A 697-nucleotide genomic window follows, 5' to 3' on the forward strand; every position below is an offset into this window, starting at 1 on the left:
CTTGCCGATAAATTTTTTCTTTCATTCCGTTCATTATTTCTTGAGATCAAGCAGTCACAATTGACGACAAAAAACGTTCTATAGCTCAAACCCCGTTTGAGTTATTGACACCAAAATTGAAACAGCACCTGTTCCTGTTATACCAACATATGGACCAAATTTTGTTTGATTCCGCCAGTTACTTCCTGAGGTATAGCTAGAACGCGTAACTCGAAAAATGTCTCATTGCTCCACCCCCCTTGGAGGAGATTCGCCCCAAAAACTAATGGGCACAAGTTCACATAGGGGGCACATATGTGTACGAAATTTCGTTCGATTTCATGGTCGGTAGTTTTTGTTGTAGAGCGGGTCCACAAAAAACTGGTCACACACAGACGTGACACACACACACACACATACACACACACACACACAGACAGACATTTTCCAAAAATGGTCGAAATGGACTCAGCACACCTCAAAACGTTCGAATCCGTCAAAAATACGAAATTCGAAAATTTGCACGAATCCAATACTTTCTTCTATATATTAGATATAGAGGAAAGTAAAAAAGGAAGGTAAAAACCCCATTACAAACTTTATTATTTGCAATATTATAGGGGTTTTAATTTTGATTTTTCAAAAAAATGTATTTATATATATAAGTAAGCATTTTTGAATATTGATTTTTCAGATATAAAAGATGGAGGCAGCAGTA

The sequence above is a fragment of the Uloborus diversus genome, chromosome 4 (genome assembly GCF_026930045.1).
Source record: "Uloborus diversus isolate 005 chromosome 4, Udiv.v.3.1, whole genome shotgun sequence".
Lineage (NCBI taxonomy): Eukaryota > Metazoa > Arthropoda > Arachnida > Araneae > Uloboridae > Uloborus > Uloborus diversus.